Genomic DNA, 17466 nt, shown 5'->3' on the forward strand with positions numbered 1-17466 from the left:
ATTGAAGTTGCAACAGACAATCTAATTGTTAGAGGTTAACATAGAACATAGAACATAGAACATTATAGCACAGTACAGGCCCTTCGGCCCTCTATGTTGTGCCGACCTGTCATACCGATCTCAAGCCCATCTAACCTACACTATTCCATGTACGTCCATGTGCTTATCCAATGACGACTTGAATGTACCCAAAGTTGGCAAATCTACTACCGTTGCAGGCAAAGCGTTCCATTCCCTTACTACTCCCTGAGTAAAGAAACTACCTGTGACCTCTGTCCTATATCCTTCACCCCTCAATTTAAAGCTATGCTCCCTCGTGCTTGTAGCAAAGGGTAAGGATCAAAGGCAAGTTATTGGAGTTAAGGTGGAGATCGGCCAGGGTCTCGTAGAATTCTGGGCCAACGATACAGTGGTACATTGCAACTAAAGCAAACCCATCTATCACCCTTAAATGTTATAATCATCTTTGTGTGTCTCTTTCTCATTTGACCTACTTCCACAACCTATCCTTATATTTAACGATGTTGTGTCTCCACACATCACATTTTGTTACATATAAATATAGGAAAAGGAAGAGGTCATTTTTCTTTTGAGCTATTTCTGCCATTCAGTGAGATGGTGGCTGATATGTGACCTTACTCCCTTTATCCATTTTTGCCCTTATGCCTTTCGACCTTTGATTAACAGAAGTCAATAAAACTCGAATTAGCTATTATCTTTCTTAAACTGCCATTTGCAGAAAGGCATTCCAAACTTCAGCCACATTTTGTTTCTTGTAATCTCACTCCTGAAAGATATGGCTCTAATTTTTGATCATAGCCCCTAGTCTTACACTAACCAAGTCATGGAAATTGGTTCTCCTTTTATGTCCTACCTGCTACTCTTAATATCTCAAAAAATTTCAAGGTCCTGGGTATAGAACCCTAGTTTGCAGATATATTTAGGCTTGGAATCCAGAAATCCTTCTAGTAAACACATAATGCACATCCTCCCAGAAAAATATATCCTTCCTGAGGTATAGCGTTCAGAACTTCCACAGTTACTCCTTTGTAGTCTGACCAGGGCCTTGCACAGTGATACCATTACGTCCAGCCTTATGTACCGGAGCCCTGCATTCCATACAGAGTTAAAGCCATTTTAAGATGCTCGCAATATCAGCACTGCTACTCCTCCCAAACTGCAAAACTCCTGAACCACCATTTTAACAAGATTGTACTTTAAACAGCTAAACTGTGACCACTAAGTGAACAATGTCAGTAAAACTAGCAAAGTTGTGAGGCTAACTGATAGGACAGCAGTGCAAAAAATTGCATATGATACAAATATGTAAATAATATAATATGCAAATATACATCACCTGATAGCCAATAATACACTGGTTACATAGGCACAACAAGTATTTTCATTAGACACAGCTAACACAACTCTTCCGGTTTGCAAAGCTATGGAGAGACAAAGAGTACAAAGAATTCTAAATACATGAATGGTTTAACCGTGAATATTGGTGCACTTCGTTACACACAATTTTAATTATTGTGCTGACAACGCTCAGGAGATAGCTCTCTCCAATCTCATTCAGAATATCACTGGGTCAAAACCCATGCCAAAGACTTGAACACAGATTCCAGGCACACATTCCCAATGCAGTACTGAGATGGCATTGGAGTTTCTGAGGGTCAGTCCAGAGGGAGTGCTGCAGTGTTGGACAGTCATTTTTAAGGAGGTGTTGCAGTGTTGGAGGTTCCATTCTGAAGGAATGTTACACTGTTGGAGAGTGTGTACTGAGGGAGCACTGTACTATCAGGTGGTCAGTACTGATGAAGTGCTGTGCTATCAGAGAAACAATACTGTAGGAACACCACACTACTAGAGAGACAATACTGAAGATCACTATGCTGTCAGAGGAACAATAATAAAGGAGCGGCACACTATAGGAGAGACAATAATGTAGGAACGCCACACTGTCAGAGGGACAATACAGAATGAGTGCTACAATGTCAGAGAGACAATGCTGAAGGAGAAAGTAGGTGGGACAAGTTTAGTCTGGGATTATGTTCGGCATGGACTGTTGGACTGCAGGATCTGTTTCCGTACTGTAGGGCTGTAAGACTATGAGTCTGTTGATATTTCGATATGCACTTGCAATGCTAAGATATTCAGGGCTACAGGCCAAGTGCCGCACAGTGGGATGAGAATAATTAGGTGGTTGGCTTTTGACCGGTCCAGACATGATGGGCCTTTTTCTGTGCTGTAGACCTCTATGATTCTATGACATGCATACATACTGAGGGTATAGACAGAAAGCCACCCTGTAGGTAATCCTTCCCTACCACACTGTCAAGGAAACAATGTTGAAGGATTGTCACACTGTTGGAGGTGTCATATTTTAGCCATGTTATTAAACTTAGTCCTTCCCCACCCTTTTCAGGCAGATACAAAATATCAAATGGCAAATTTGTAAATTAGTAAAGTCACTATAGTCCTAGAGTACCACTCTACAGTAGAGAGAGATACTGGTCGTGTGTTTAATCTAAGAGTCACCATTCCTCAGGCAAGGGGTGAGATTGAGAACTTGGGACCTTCATGGTGATCCCTAGCCAGTGTGGGACTTGTACCTGCGTTATTGGCATTACTCTGCATTGTAAACTATCTGTCTTGCCGACTAATGCAAGCAACCACCTTACAGTACAGAAACCAGCTAATTCAAATGTAATTTTGCATGACACAAGTCTTCCCAGTTCATCCTCACCTCATTCTGTAAGAGTATGCTTATATCCCTTCTCCATCGTTTCTTTGAAATTTAACCTATTTTTCTAATCAAGGGTCATTTAATACCCCAAACAGTGCTCATTAGAACTGAATTAGAATCATTAGAATCTTGTTCATAAATCTTATTACATGCCTTTGAAACAGATGGGATTGAGCTTGGGCCTCCTAGTCCATGGTTAGGGAGAATATCACTGTGCACAACAACTTTACCTTAAATGCATCAACATCATTCTCTATGTGATAGCAAATTCCACACTCTCATCACTGACTTGAATTTCCTATTGAGATTTTTAGTGACACCCCTGTAGTTACATCACTTAGCTCTCCTTCATGAGTGGAAACATTTAATTTACTTCTAACCTATGAAATTTTTCCATTACTTTAAAGAGATTTACTAAGTCAGCCCTCAACCCTTTCTTTCCAAGAGCCTCAGCCAGCTCAGGAGTAGTCTGCCAATTCTGGTATAATTCTTATATATCTTATCAATCTTCTTAGCTGCTATATCATTTTAAATTCTTGATCTAAAACCAGGACTTTCTCAGGAATTCAGGCATCTTCTTCCTTAAACTAATATCTGATGTTAGTAAAGATCATTGGAGAGAGAGCTCGCTGAAAATGATGGAAATATTATTGCAGCAACAGTTACAACGAAACATTCAATGTTTTACTGAGCTACAGGCACCAGAACATTCAAGCAATGCAACTTGCAACAGCCACATGTAACACTAATTAAATAACATTTATTTAGTTCAAAACTTCCAAAAGGTTTGCAGAAAGCTCAACCCTCACCTTTAACAGCGTTTGCTTTATGGTACTGAGTTCTTACCTTGCATTTGCATCATCCATAATGATAGTCACACTGTATAAATGCATCTGATATTTCCTTGTACGAGCATATTGATCACCCCGATTGACCTTGATAAAGACAGCAGTTTACAATTAATGTTTAGTTCTAATGAGCACTGTTTGGGGTGTTAAATGATCCTCGACATCTAAACCAATTGAGTTTTTGTGTCCATTAATGATATAAATTGTGTTATCTTAGAATGAACATTAATAGCACGTTGCCTTTGTTGAATAGTACGGTTAAATCTGACGGCTGCAAAAACTGAGCACAGACACTTCCTTGCACATTGTCACGCTAACCAAATAGTTTCCATTCACCTTGATCTCCTAGTATGAGAGACCATAAGACCGTTGCTGCTTCTGGTCCATTCACCACTAACATGGAACGGCAACCCATTTATCACTGAAACTCCAGGCAACGTGTTGCAAAAGCTGCATGGAAAAGCCTTGCAATCTTGTAATTTATGTCATGGGGAAAGAAAACTGCCTACTGTATGTCTTTTCAGATGGCTTATTGGTAGCTCAAAGTAACATCTGTGATAAAAAGAGCTAGACAGTCAAGGATATACCTTCATGGTGCAGAAAATTACAGAAATGTACAGCCCACAATGAGGCCATTCAGTCCATTATGTTTAAGAAGGGTCACCAGACCCAAAACTCTGCTTTCTCTACATACACTGTCAGACCTGAATTTCTCCAGCAATTTCTGAAATTAACTTATTATGTTGCTCATTTGATGTGACTGTAATTGCAACTAAAACACTTTTGATTGAATGAAAAACTAACTGTCCTGCTTCTTACACTACTGTGACTGAATCCTAAAAGTGCATCATTGGCTATGAAGCACTTTAAGGCAACGAGTGCTTTTGAAAAGCATTACACAAATTCAAATAATCTTTTCTTTCTTCTCATTTCAATCCTGAATGAAATAGCTCTGATTTTTAGATTGGAGTTGCTTGCTCTAGACACTCTCATCAGGGGAAATAGTTTGACTGTAAGTGCACCATTGAATCTCAATTATTTTAACACTTTAACTAGATCACTCGTCAAACTGTTAAATGCTAGGGAATGCACATCAACTTCATGTAACCTGCCCTCGTAATTTAAATTCTTTAGCCCTGGTATCTTTCTGGTCAAACTATGCTGTGCCCCCACTAGCACCATCTTATCCTTCCTGAGGTACAGGATCAGGGCTGAAATCAATGCTGTAAGTGCAGGACAGCCAAGCAAATGTAAAACTGCATCTCTATGTGAGGTCATGGTGACAGCCCAAACCATAGACTCGGTAGCGGACAGATTAGGTGAACCTTATGAGCAATGAAAGATTTATCGAAATGGTTACAGGGATGAGGCACTTTAAAAGCTGTGGTTTGTTCTTCTGAAAGAAAAATGGTTGAGTGGGGATTTGATGGACGTGTACAAAATCAGGAGCCATCTGGATGGAACTGATAGGGAAAACCTGTTCCCACTGGAGAGGCCAATTGCTCAGACTTTTGAGTATAGGGGCTGAGAATTTATATTGAGGTTTCACAAGACATTGGCGAGGCCTCTTCTGGAGTATGGTGTCCAGTTTTGGCTGTCCTGCTATATGAAAGATATTATTAAGCTGGAAAGGGTTCAGAAGAGATTTAACAGGGTGTTGCTGGGAGTGGAGGGTTTGAGGTATAAAGAGAGGCTGGATAAGCTGGGACATTTTCTACTGGAGTGTAGGAGGTTGAGTGGTGACCTTACAGAGGTTTATAATATCATGAGGGGCATAGATAAGGTGAATGGCAGATGTCTTTTCCCTAGGGTGGGGGATTTCAAAGCTAGACCGCAGAGTTTTCAGGTGAGGGGAGAAAGATGTTAAAGAGATACGATGGGCAATTTTTTTTACATAGAGGGAGTTTGGGTGTGAGATGTACTGCCAGAGGAAGTGATGAATACAGTACAATAACAACATTTAAAAGATATCCGGATAAGTGCATGTGTAAAACATTTTCGGAGGGGTATGGGTCAAGTGCAGGCTGGTGGGACTAGTTTAGTTTGGGATTATGGTCAGCATGGCCTGGTTGGGCCGAAGGGTCAATTTCTGTGCTATTTGAGTCTATGCCTCATAACCAGAGGACATAGATTTTGAGTGAATGATAAAAACGAGCTAACGTGCCTTGAGGAAAAGTATTTCTTGTGTAGCAATTGGGTAGGATCTGAAAAGCATTGACTGAAGGTTTTTTGGGGTCTGATTCAATCATGGCTTTCAAAGGGAACTGGATAATTTATCCAAAGTGAGAAAATATTGGAAGGCTATGGGAAAAAGTAGGCAGAGGAGAGGGACTTGTTTCTCTTTCTCTCTCTCTCTCTAGAGAGAGAGAGAGAGAGAGAGAGCCCGCACAGGCACAATTGGCTGAATGGCATCCTTCTGCTCTTTAACCATCTCCTACAAGCAGAAGAAGCTAAAATTTGAGGTGGTGGAGAGCCAGAGTCAATGCAGGTTAATGATGGATTGGATACAGAAACAACCCGCATTAACCGAGCACACACTTTTAATGAAGTTAACTACCCAATGTGCTTCATAGAATGACCAAAATGTGATACTGAGGTACAGAAAATTTTAGAACAAGTGACTAAAGTCTTGGTCACAGAGATAAGTTTGCAGGAATATCTTGAAGAAACAGAGAGCAGTGGCAAGGGTTAGGGAGAAATTTCAGAGCTTAGAATCCACACAGGAGATGGCACGGCAGTAGTTAAAATCAGACATATACAATTGGGCATGATGGTGGAGTTTAATCTTGACAAATGTGAGGTGATGCATTTCGGGAGGTCAAGTACAAGAGAAAAGTACACAGTTAATGGCAGGGCTCTTAGGAGCATTGTTATGCAACAGGGCGTTGGCTGAAAGTCCATAACTCCCTGGAAGTGACAACACAAGTGGATAAGGAGTTTGCCTTTATCAGTCGGGGCATTGAGTACAAACATTGGCAAGTCACGTTGCAACTACATAAAAGTTTAGTTAGGCTGCAATTGAAACATTGTGGATTATTCTGGTCATCACACTACAGGAAGGATGTGGAGGCCTTGGAGAGGGTGCAAAAGAAGTTTACAACTGGATTGGAGTATATTAGCTATAAGGAGAGGTTGGACAAACTTGGATTGTTTTTGATAAAGCATTGGAGGCTGAGGGGCGACGAGGTAGAAGGAAATAAAATGATGAGAGACATGGATAAGGTGGACAGTTGGGGTCATTTTATGCAGGATGGGAATGTCAAATACTCAGGGGCAAAGGTTGAAGGTAAGAGGGAGAAATTTTGAAGGGGATGTGCGAGGAAGGTTTTTCACACAGAGGCAGGCAAGGGTCTGGAACGCATTGCCAGGGGAGGTAGTCGAACCTGAAATGAAAGCAATGTTTAAGGGGCATTTAGACAGGTAGGCAGGAACAGAGGGATATAGACAAGTGCAGGCAGATGGGATTAGTTCATCATGGTTGGCAAAGAAATAATGGGCTGAAACACCCATATTTTGCTGTATTGTTACATGTTCACAAGAAGCCAGAATTAGGAAGTCAGGCAAATTGGATTCCAGAGGCCTGGTTTTAAATGGGCTTAAGTTTGCTGAATGCTGGACAATTGTCACAATGAGGACTGATTACACTAGTCAGTTGAAGAACTAAAGGACAGCAATGTTATGGAATTTAAATTGATATATTAATGAGTTTCTTGCTATAGAAAATAATACTTTCTAAATGTTAGAACGAAATTGTTGCCTTTCTATTTCTGAAGGATCTCAGCAACAGCTCTGTTTCTATCCCAATACGTTCTGTCTAGCTTCTTTAGTCTAATTTGCTGTGCACTTTTTTGCAAACTACAATGCTTTATCAGATTTATACAGTTCATTTACTGCCTGTAAATGATTAACTGCATCTATTTTTGGAAACAAAATTGGACTTTATTCAAACTGGAGAGATTCTGAATGAGGTGCCGATGCAATAAACTCTTTTGTGAGGTCTTTGAGACCTGGTTTCTATCAGTCTGCCTAACTCGCACATAGCACCCTTTCTAATCCTGCCTTTAATACAAGGGGCAGCATGTTGGCTCAATGGTTAGCACTGCTACCTCATAGTGCCAGGAACCAGGGCTCGGTCCCACCCTTGGGTGACTATCTGTGTGGAATTTGCATATTCTCACTGTGTCTGAGGGGTTTCCTCTGGGTGCGCTAGTTTCCTTCCACTGTGAGGAAAGATGTGTAAGGTTAGCTGAATTGGGCACGTTGAATTGCGCATAGTATTCAGGGATGTGAGGGCAAGATGGATTAGCCTTGGGACATGCAGGGTTGTTGGGGGGATTGTGTCTGGGTGGTATGATCTTTGGAGCGTTCGTGTGGACTTTATGGACCGAATGGCCTGCTTCTGCACTACAGAGATTCTTTCATTCAAGCTTTCAAACTGCAAGAAGACTCTAAACTCCTCCTAATCTGGCTTTGTTGAAGTTGATATAGGAGTGGTATGACTTTTTTTTACATTACCACAGTAGGGATAAATTTTGCTTTACACATGGTAAAAACAGTTTGGAAATTAAGGAATTTTGTTGAGAAGTGAAATATGAAGCAATCTGAATGGGGCAAACAATGAGGAATTGGATAGGGTTATCTGTTAGGAGATTGCTGCCCATCCCAGGCCAGATGAAGGAAAGCTGTAAAAACTCTATTGAAGGAGATCAAAAGGCCTCAATAAAATCATTGTGGTATATTGATTAATCAATCCACTGCAAATTTGCTGAACCTTCAGAAAAATGGGTTAGAACTGGTAAATGTGGAACTGGATGAGTTGTGGGTTCACTGGAAAAGATATCCTATTGTATCGCGTATGCTATTTGACGAATGAACTGATGTATGTGTCCAGTATGGAGATAATGGTGCTCTGCAGAACTAAAGTACTTTAGTGCCTCCATTCACTAGATACTGACCTTTACACATTGTAGCATTTGTTCAGTACTGACCCTCCAACAATGCAGCGCTCCCTCAGTACTGACCCTCTGACAGTGCAGCACTCCCTCAGTACTGACCCTCTGACAGTGCAGCACTCCCTCAGTACTGACCCTCCAACAATGCAGCGCTCCCTCTGTACTGACCCTCTGACAGTGCAGCGCTCCCTCAGTACTGATCCTCTGACAGTGCAGCGCTCCCTCAGTACTGACCCTCTGACAGTGCAGCACTCCCTCAGTACTGACCCTCTGACAGTGCAGCGCTCCCTCAGTACTGACCCTCTGACAGTGCAGCGCTCCCTCAGTACTGACACTCTGACAGTGCAGCGCTCCCTCAGTACTGACCCTCTGACAGTGCAGTGCTCCCTCAGTACTGACCCTCTGACAGTGCAGCGCTCCCTCAGTACTGACCCTCTAACAGTGCAGCACTCCCTCAGTACCGACCCTCTAGCAGTGCAGTACTCCCTCAGACTGACCCTCTGACAGTGCAGTGCTCCCTCAGTACTGACCCTCTGACAGTGCTGCATTCCCTCAGCACTGACTCTCTGACAGTGCAGCACTCCCTCAGTACTGACCCTCTGGCAGTGTTGCTCTCTCTGTCAGCTGTGAAAATATTTAACAAGATGACATGTCAAAGCTTACCAAGCACATTAAGAACTCATGTGCTCGAAGGTAGCATATTGGTCTGGAGTTAGAATCAGTCAGTTAATAGGAAACTAGGTTATTTTCAGGTTGGCAAGCGTAACGAGTGGAGTGTCACAAAATATCAGTGAAAATATCAGTCTGAACTATTAACAATCTGACTCAATGACTTGGATGAAGGGGTTGGATGTATTGTTGCTAAATTTCCAGGCAGGTAGACAAGTAATTTGTGAAGAGGATAACGAGTCTGGCAAGGGGGATATAGATTAAGTTAAGGGGCAAAAATTTGGCAGATAGAATATAACGTAGGAAAGTAAAAACTTAACCACTTTGGCAGGAAGACTAGTAAAGCAATATTTTATTTAAATGGAAGGAAATTACCTAATTGAGATACAAGAAATCTGGGTGTTCTGGTATACATTTATAAGTAGTATATAGGTACCACAAGTGATCTGGAATGTTGGCATTTGTTTTAAGGCAAATAGAATCTAAAAGTTTGGAAACTTTGTTCCAGTTGTACAGAGCCTTGGTGCAAACACATCTAGGATACTGTGAACAGTTTTGGTCTCCTTATTTAAGAAAGGACATAATTGTATGAGAAGCAACTCAGAGAAGGTTCATTCAACTGATTACTGGGATGAAGGTGTAATCTTACGAGGAATGGCTGAATAGGTTGGATCTGTATACACTGGAGTTTAGAAGAATGAGAAGTGATGAGACCTTAAGGCTGTAAGACCATAAGACATAGGAGCAGAAATCAGGCCATTTGATCCATCAAGTCTACTCTGCCATTCAATCATGGCTGATAAGTTCCTCAATGAGTTCCTCATTCTCCCACTTTCTCCCCATAATCCTTGATCCCCTTGATAATCAAGAGCCCATCTATCTCAATCTTAAATGTACTCAGTGACCTGGCCTCTATAGCCTTCTGTGGCAGTGAATTCCATAGATTCACCACTCGCTGGCTGAATAAGTTTCTCCTTATTTCCATTCTAAAAGGTCTTTCCTTTACTGTAAGGCTGTGCCCTCGAATCCTAGTCTCTCCTACCGATGGAAACATCTTCCTAACATCCACTCTGTCTAGAATCCATTCAGTATTCTGTAAGTTTCAAATAGATCCCGCACACCCCCCACCATCCATCTAACTCTAATGAGGATAGTCTCAGAGTCCTCAAATGTTCCTCATATGTTCAGCTTTCCATTCCTGGGACCATTCTCATGAACCTCTTCTGAATCCGCTCCAGGGTCAGTATATCCTTCCTGAGATAAACGCCCCAAAATGCACATAGTACTCCAAATGAGGCCTGAACAGAGCCTTATAAAGCCTCAGGAGTACATCCTTGATTTTAAATTCAAGCCCACTCAAAATAAATGCCAACATTGCATTTGCCTTCCTGACTACTGACTCAACCTGCAAGTTTAGCTTGAGAGAATCCTGGACTAGAACTCCCAAGCCTCTGCACTTCAGGCTTCTGAGTTTGCTCCCCATTTAGAAAATAGTCCATGGTTTTATTCTTCGTACCAAAGTGCATGATCGCACACTTTCCCACTTTGTATTCCACCTACCACTTCTTTGCCCACTCTACAAACCTGTCCAAATCCTTCTGCAGCTTCCCCACCTCCTCAATACTACCTGCCCCTCAATCTATCTTTGTGTCGTTTGCAAACTTAACCAGAATGTCCACAGTTCCTTCATTTAGATCATGATCTTTTTGAAACTTCTAAGATCCTTGTATTTGACAAAATCTTTACCAAATCTTGCTTCCACAGCTCCTCGGACAGCTGTGCTTGACGTATCCTGAGATCCACGCTCTGTGCCATGGATCGCCACATGCACACTTTCAACCTCTCTCTCCATCAGCACCACCTCACACTGGCTCAGAGTTGTTCTGTGCCCCCAGTTTCACCTCATTCTCCGGCTTATTCAGTGTTCTAAAAAGAAGGGTTTTCTTCACCTTTCAGGCATTAAGGAATGCAAGCTGGAACAACTCAGAGGTACCACACTCATCTGGAACTGTTTTCCCTTCCCTTCCCTCTGACTCCATCCTTTCTCGTGACACCTCCTCTTGTTGGCTATTTACTATCCCTTCTGACCTTCCGCTCTTTAATGCTGAACATGCCGTATTCAGTAATGATCTTTGTTTTATCCCTCTGAGTCCCCACCTCATCCAACTGCTAGATAGATCTTCAGCATACTTCATTCAAACCCAACACAACATGCACAGCACACTGGTGTCTACCCCTGGGAGTTTGACATTTGATGGACAGGGGAGCTTTCATGCCCCCACTGGCCTCTGGTTAAAATCATCCTGTGCCTCTGAAAAACAAGTGGGCCCTCCTGTTAATTTATGGAAGTTAGTTTTTAATTCTGCTGGTCAAAAGACAAGGTCCAGGACCTTCGTAATTTTTGATGGCGCCTTGCTCAAGGAGCAAGAAAGCAGTACAAAGGAAAATGCGCCTCTCTCTCTACTCAATGCTGCATGCTGCTGCAAGTGTCTGAATTTACAATTCATGTGCTTTAGAGGTATAACTTCTAAATTAGGAATTGATGTGTTAGATGTAAGATGAATGAAACTATCCAACTGAGAAACAATATTGAATTAAGTGGCAATTCAAATACATACAGGTAATCACTGATTCACAGGAGGCCTATAATTATTTAAATTATTTATCTCGTTCCCAGATCAAAAAATCCAAAAGCAACTTTGTAAACAATGAAGTTCTGTGATTGAACAAACAAGTCTACTGAAAAGGGTTATTAACTCCATCAGGAGACACATCATTCATGATGGTGCCAGAATGTAAGGGGGTTTTGAAAACAAAAGATAACTAATTTATATTACAGCTTGGAACATGCCATTTATGTCACACTGCCATGTTGGTATTCTGTGGGGCTTATGGATATTTGATTATTTTCTGGTAAGTTTGCTCAAAGAAGGCAATCAACATTTCAGGTTGGAAACAGAAGGATACAAGTGCAACTTACTGGGGAAAAGAACAAAAGAGATAAATGTTAGCCGACTTTAAACGGAGAAAATAGCACTTTATCATTCATCATGTAGAATGCAGGTTGGAGCTTCTGCTCAGTTGGGAGGCAAAGATCCTGAAGGAAAAGAGGCTGAAAGATTTGCCTATATTGAACTGAATGAAGAACTCTGTATTGGCCTTTATAGGATACAGGGTGAAGAAGGCAGAGAATATGTTATAGAGAAAGTGTCTGCGATTGAGTTAGGGGTTGGAAAGTGGGACTAAGAGCGACACAGGACTTTAGAGGCTATTAGGAACCAAGGCATTGAGTATGTATGCTGTGAATGCAAGGTGTAGGGTCCAAGTTGAGCTGTGAAGTTCACAAGAATGAGTTTAGAGGAAAAATTGGAGAATTTCTTGGCCAAAAGCTAATGAAAGAATCCCGACAAAATCTCTCACCTTAAAAAATACCAGAATGCTGAGAAATTAATTTCAAATCTTTCAAGCTGTGACATACTTGGTTTGAATTCTAAAGGAGAAGTGAATGAATCCACAAGATCCCATAATGTGTTTAATGTGTTTCATAATAATGAAACTCATGTATGTAATTAGGAAGCAAATGAGGAACTGTGTTGTCTTAACAAAATAGAGTTCCAAATAAGTCATGCTTGCATTATGATCTTTATACATGTGGAGAAGGGCGTATTTTGGTTTCAAATATGAAATCCTGTGCATGTTTCTTTCAGTGAATCACTGGGTGCTTAATTCTTTTCTTTAAACGTTAACTGTCTCTATGGAGATTGTAACATTACCCAGACAAATTCACTAACTATGATGGAATGAGGTGGAAGAACAAATCAATATCAGCACTATTGTAAACAGAAATAAAGATTGCTGTAAAAGCTCAGCAGGTCTGGCAGCATCTGTGGCGAGAAATTAGAGTTAACATTTCGGGTCACTCAACCTGAAATATTAACTGATTTCTCTCCACCGGCGCTGCCATACCTGCAGAGCATTTCTGGCAACCTCTATTTTTGTTTCTGATTTACAGCATCCGCAGATCTTTTGGATTTTATTCAGCGTCATTACAACCTGGATCAGTGCAGGAAGAAGTCTCATGATCTCGTCAGGGCTATGAATGTGAGACTCCCCTTCAAAGTTTCCCTAAATCTCTATTTTGCTTCAGCAACAGCAATATTTTCTCCCATCTCTACTCCATACTACTCATAACCACCTGTCAATCACAATGGACTCTCCACTGTCTGTACTTGCATATTCCACTAATCACAACTATTCCCCTCATGTCAACACTTGGTGTCCTTTTCTCCCATATCCTTCTTTATGTGAAAAGAAAGATTGAATGATGTTTCTGAATCAATGCGGTATTCTGAGGCAACAAGGTGTGGAGCTGCATGAACGCAACAGGTCAAGCAGCATCTTAGGTGCAGCATCTTAGCTGACGTTTCGGGCCTAGACCCTTCATCAGAAATGGGTGAGGGGAAGAAGGTTCTGAAATCAATAGGGAGAGAGGGGGAGGCGGACCGAAGATGGATAGAGGAGAAGACAGGTGGAGAGGAGACAGACAAGTTAAAGGGGCGGGGATGGAGCCAGTAGAGGTGAGTGTAGGTGGGGAGGTAGGGAGGTGATTGTCCAGTCCAGGTAGGACGGATAGGTCAAGGGGGCGCGGGATACCGACCCCACCACCAAAGGCACTTTTCCCTCCCCACGCTTATCTGCTTTCCGAAGGGACCACTCTCTCCGTGACTCCCTTGTCTGCTCCGCCACACCTGGCACTTTTCCTTGCAACCGCAGGAAGTGCTACACTTGCCCCCACACTTCCTCCCTCACCCCAATCCCAGGCCCGAAGAAGACTTTACATATCAAGCAAATGTTCACTTGCACATCTGCTAATGTGGTACACTGCATCCACTGTACCCAGTGTGGCCTTCTCTACATCGGGGAAACCAAGCGGAGGCTTGGGGACCGCTTTGCAGAACACCGACGCTCGGTTCGCAATAAACAACTGCACCTCCTAGTCACGGGCCATTTCAATTCTCCCTCCCATCCCTTAGTCGACATGTCCATCCTGGGCCGATTGCAGTGCCATAATGATGCCACCCGACGGTTGCAGGAGCAGCAACTCATATTCCGCTTGGGAACCCTGCAGCCCAATGGCATCAATGTGGATTTCACAAGCTTCAAAATCTCGCCTCCCCCACCGCATCCCAAAACCAGCCCAGCTCGTCCCCGCCTACTAACCTGTTCTTCCTCCCACCTATCCACTCTTCCCACCTCAATCCGCACCCCCATTTCCTAGCTACTCACCTCATCCCGCCCCCTTGATCTGTCCATCCTCCCTGGACTGAACTACCTCCTCCCCACCTACACTCACCTTTACTGGCTCCATCCCCACCTCTTTAACTTGTCTGTCTCCTCTCCACCTATGTTCTCCTCTATCCATCTTTGATCCGCCTCCTCCTCTCTCCCTATTTATTTCAGAAACCTCTTCCCCTCCCCCATTTCTGACGAAGGGTCTCGACCCGAAATATCAGCTTTCCTGCTTCTGAGACGCTGCTTGGCCTGCTGTGTGAATCCAGCTCCACAACTTGTTATCTCAGATTCTCCAGCATCTGCAGTTCCTATTATATCTGATACAGTATTCTGAGGCATCCAGTTCTGGGCAACTTATAAGCAGCCAAACATTTTCAAAGCCCCTTCAGCAGGTTAGAGACTAACCCAGTAGAGAAAAAGCTTGCCAAACTAGAGTGACACACACACAGTCACTTAGTTATGACAGTAAACAGTAAAGAGTTTTACACAGTGCCCTATCCAAGTGGGAGTTTTGTGGTCACATTAATTATTAGAGATTCATTGCTATTAGAATTTCACAAATAAACGTTGCCTAGTAAAGAGTTCATGGAAGCAGTCACATCAATTAAATATTGGACACAGTGATAAAGGGAATGTATCAGCATTCCACAATATGTCGAGTGCTCTGCTGAATTGTTCAACCTTTTAACCAAACCTTGATCAAAGTCCATAGGTGTAGATTGCACCTACAAAAGACAACATTCATAGATTCACTAGCAACTGAACCGACCAGAGTTTGGTAAGCACTTTTTGTGAGCATTATTTTGCCCTGGATTAATTTTTGGATAGAAATACGGCTCGAGTTTAATTGTCAGCAGCAAACATCGCAATATAACTAGTGTCCGCACATTCCCCTGTGTCTGTTTTAATCATTTGACATATTGCTAATCTGTATTTTCAATTTCACTGCTGTTCAAATATTGACTGCAATCATCTGCTATTGAAGTTTAATAGAATAAGCAGGTAAATAACTTTTCATGACAAATTATACTCCTGCTGTGCAACTTAAGTAAAGCAAAAAAGTACAGACACCTTGGAATTCTCAGTGCATACAACTTCCTATTGAAATTACTTTTCTATAATAACGTTTTATAGTCCTGGCTCAATTTTTCAAACTAATATAATGCAACACTATTTATTTAAGTATGATAACTTACTTCTGAAATAGTAGTCTGTAAATGGGGTGATCAATAAATATAAATAGTTTGTTAATTACTTAGGGTATCCCATGTAGAGACATAATATTACTTACAGTCAGACATAGACATAATCTACTGAATGGCCTCCAACTGGACTGTCAGAATTTGTGATTAGGAGATCCACACAGATTTTAACTGAAATCTATTTACGTTAGCTGTGGTCTTGTCCCGGAACCGAAGGCAATATCTAATCGCAGTGGTTTTATACTTTATTTTTGGTTACATCAATAATGCTGTTTAAATTAGAGCTGGCATTAGTACAATAGAGAGGAATGACATATGGTCAGGAAACCAGAATGCAGAAGTAGTTTAGATGGTGATGACATATGACAAAGGGAAGAAGCCATTTATAGGAGTGGTATATAGGCTTTCTAATAGTAAATACACATAAGATGGCAAATATAGGAAGCAATCAGACGGGAATGTCAGAAAGGTTTGGCAAAAATCATGGGGAATTTTAATGTGGTACAAACTGGAAAATTGAATGGGCAAAGATAGGCTCGATGAAGATTTCATAGATATTTTTCAGGATGGTTTCTCAGAGCCGACCAGAGAGCATGCAATACTAGATCTGGTGCTGTGCAATAAGATAGGATTTGAAGTGAAAGTCCCAATAGTTATTGATGACCATAATATGATTGAATTTTACTTTCAGTTGGAGAGAGAGAGAGAGAGAGAGAGAGAGAGAGGAGTGGGTCCAAGACTAGTATTTTAGACAGAAACAAGGGTAATTATGGTGATAAGAAAGTAGGTCTAACTGAAGTGAACAGGCAAGTTAGGTTAAGAGGGAAATCATGTTTAATCAATCTGTTGGAGATCTTTGAGGAAGTAACACATGCTGTGGATAAAGGGGAGCTGGTTGACACAGCAGACTTAGATTTCCACTGCAACTCATAGAGATAGACCTGAAACTGAAGGAAGTCTCTCCCATATCGGGAATTTGCTTATTTTCAAAGGCATTAGTGAAGGCCAAAACACTGGTGTGAAATTGGAATTATTCTTTATTATAGACTAGGAGGAGGGGCCCCCGTTTATAGCAGGTATAGGCTTCCACCAGCAGCAGCTATGCCCACTGGGGTCTCAAAAGCTTGGGAATGCCTTCTGTTCATTTAGAAATCTCTTTAAAACCTACCAGACATTTTCTAATACACTGTATGTGTTTCAGGTGTCAAATATTGGTAGGTAATTACTTCTATGAAGCTCCTTGGGACTATTTACAACCTTAATGATGATGATCAAATGTGAATTGTTGCTCAAGACCTTAAAATGTGCAGGGGCCACTATTCCAGGTGATGCTGGCAGTGATCTTGAGTCTAGCTTTTTCCGGTGAACCCACATTCTCTATGCTGGATGGTAATCTTCATTTGAAAGACTATTCCTCAATGTGGCCTCAGTGTGGACTGGTGTTGTCAATTCTCAAAATTGGCCCTGAGTCTCCAGAACACTGAGTAAAATCACTGGGACTTCTAAAAAAAAGAGGGTGCACTTTCATTCATGCAAATGTGATCCCTCCTATCTGGCTATTATTGGAGACAGGAGCAAGTGAACAGATATTTGACTGAGAGCCAAGCATCAACCTGTCAGATCACACAGAAGTCTGATTGGTTGGTGGAAGCATACTGTATTAGATGAACAACTGGCCAATGACAATACTGTGGTCTGGAACAAAAATGTATTTTTAATCAGCCTATTCTGAGTTACTATCACACACCCCTGAA

At 41.7% G+C, this 17466-nt stretch overlaps 2 protein-coding genes across 2 annotated transcripts in view; one reads left to right on the forward strand and one right to left on the reverse strand.

Annotated features, from left to right (window-relative positions):
* Window positions 1–17466, reverse strand: part of LOC125453145 (B- and T-lymphocyte attenuator-like) — a 93700-nt gene that overhangs the window by 75025 nt on the left and 1209 nt on the right. Inside the window, exons 2-3 of the mRNA XM_048532318.2 lie at window positions 3596–3684; window positions 1358–1442 (exon numbers count right to left, since the gene is read on the reverse strand). The gene's annotated coding sequence lies outside the window, so the exon portion shown is untranslated. The remainder of the gene's footprint in view (window positions 1–1357; window positions 1443–3595; window positions 3685–17466) is intronic.
* pdzk1 (PDZ domain containing 1) overlaps window positions 15168–17466 on the forward strand; it is a 30118-nt gene continuing 27819 nt past the window's right edge. The window contains exon 1 of the mRNA XM_048532314.2: window positions 15168–15288. The gene's annotated coding sequence lies outside the window, so the exon portion shown is untranslated. The remainder of the gene's footprint in view (window positions 15289–17466) is intronic.

Source organism: Stegostoma tigrinum, chromosome 6, assembly GCF_030684315.1.
Source record: "Stegostoma tigrinum isolate sSteTig4 chromosome 6, sSteTig4.hap1, whole genome shotgun sequence".
Lineage (NCBI taxonomy): Eukaryota > Metazoa > Chordata > Chondrichthyes > Orectolobiformes > Stegostomatidae > Stegostoma > Stegostoma tigrinum.